The following is a 2,051-nucleotide window of genomic DNA, read 5'->3' on the forward strand; positions in this document are numbered from 1 at the left end:
CCTCTTAAGCATCTCAACATTTGTTTCTTGATTCAAATACTTATTCATGAACAAAAACACCAACACATATTTACAATCACATCACTCACACCAAAGAGCTAACACATGCTCAAACATACACAAAAATCACTTTTTTCACTTTTTTTTCTTTTTTTTTTATATCACTTTTTTTTCATTTCTTCTTCTTTGTTTTTTTTTCTTTTCTTTTCATAACACAAATACAAATAACCAAAACAAAATACAACACACACAACTCTATTCTTGCAATCAACTTTTCATTTCATACTTGCTTTTGACATTCTTCATTCTTTTATCTCATGTCTTCATTCTCGGGATATAAGATGATGGATGGTGATAGAGTATCCGCTTTCCTCTAGTTGGCATTCTCATTGGGTTTCATGGACTACAAGAGCGAGGTTAATTCGCTATCCTAATGTCACTCCTAGTGGATAAGGAAATTGAGCACACGAGATCAAATGAGCTCTTTTATAAGTTATGAGGTTGAGTAGCTCTTCATTCTACTCGGAGTTAGCGCGGAAGAGTACACTCGAATGACAATTTAGGCTTTGAGCTCTCACATGGGTTAAGTCTCCACTAATGTCTACTTTAGGTCTCTTAGAAATGTTTCTTCTTCACTAAGATGTCACTCACATGGCACAACACAAACACTAAAGGACTCGACTTTCATGGAAAGGCCATTAGCAATCACAAAACTCATCAACTCGACACATATGCATCAAAATTCTTAAAATTATCACTAGAATCACATGCAAATCAACTCAAAATGTTCAAAATTTTCAAATTTTGGCTAATTTGAACCCTTTTGTCTTTGAAACCCATGGTCATGCATTGGTTATGGTCATATCCCGCATCCCCAAACTTAAAACTAACATTGTCCTCAATATTATAAGCATACACTCACCAAAAGATAAAGAGACACATCAATCTAAAGAGAAGAGTGGAGATATTACCATAACCGAAGGAGATAAATGATGATACTACCAAGGCTCATGTATAAAGAGGTTCCAAGTTGCTGCCAAGCTCGCGCCATCCCCAAACTTGGAACAAACCACGCCTTAGAAGTAAAACATATAAGAATTATTATATGTCCCATCTAATAAAACATATAAAACATATTGTAGTATTATATGAAACATATAATAAAATAGGAATTGGAACAAAATAAAACTTATAAAACATATAAGAATTATATGAAACTTAGAACTAACTTGTCGTTGTAGTATAGTGGTAAGTATTCCCGCCTGTCACGCGGGTGACCCGGGTTCGATCCCCGGCAGCGGCGCCAAAAACTTGATAGGCCTAAAATAGGTCTATTCCCGCAAGTATACGGGGTCAAGTTATAGTATGTTAGTAAATTCATGAATCGTCCCAAGGGATAGGTAGGCAACTTCGGATATTGAAGGCGAGTTTAACCCAATAATCAAGATGTCAATAGCTACTTAGACTAAAACACACACACCCCACTTCATAGAATTGATGATTGATTTGTAAGAAATAAGAAAACAAATAAAATTAAATAAAATATCTAAAAGAGAGGTGAGAGGATATCTAAGATTATAAAATCCACCGCACAATTTCACTTTATAAAACAAGCAATTAATTACTTAAATCTCTTTTGTATTTACTCGGGATCCAATATAATGAACTATTTGGATTCCGGATGATGTTCTAGATAAAACAATTTTGTAATTACTAATTCTAATTGTCTACCTTATAGAGATTCGGATTGCTTAACTATTATTCATCATCTAAAAAGCATACTCCATCTAACAACTTAACGAAAGTATTAAATATCTAATTATGAGGCATGAGTAATGGAAAGAAAATCTAATCCATATAGATAAACAATCAATAGACATTAAAGCACATCAAAGGATTTAATTAATCAAAACAAGTATTACAAAGATCCAAAATAGGTTTCATATATAACCTTAGATTGCTAAGTTAACTATACATGGAATCTAGAGTAACATTCATTGACATTTCAAAATAAATGAAAATACTAAGAAATTAATGGAAAGAAATCACCA

At 33.0% G+C, this 2,051-nt stretch overlaps 1 non-coding gene across 1 annotated transcript; it reads left to right on the forward strand.

Annotated features, from left to right (window-relative positions):
* The first annotated feature begins 1,231 nt into the window (after nt 1-1,231).
* On the forward strand, nt 1,232-1,303 carry TRNAD-GUC (transfer RNA aspartic acid (anticodon GUC)). The gene has a single exon. It is a non-coding gene; the product is annotated as a tRNA-Asp (tRNA).
* The last annotated feature ends 748 nt before the right edge of the window (nt 1,304-2,051 follow it).

The sequence above is a fragment of the Eschscholzia californica genome, unplaced genomic scaffold (genome assembly GCF_041429995.1).
Source record: "Eschscholzia californica isolate CP2 unplaced genomic scaffold, dmEscCali1.0.p SCAF_1, whole genome shotgun sequence".
NCBI classification, from domain to species: Eukaryota; Viridiplantae; Streptophyta; class Magnoliopsida; order Ranunculales; family Papaveraceae; genus Eschscholzia; species Eschscholzia californica.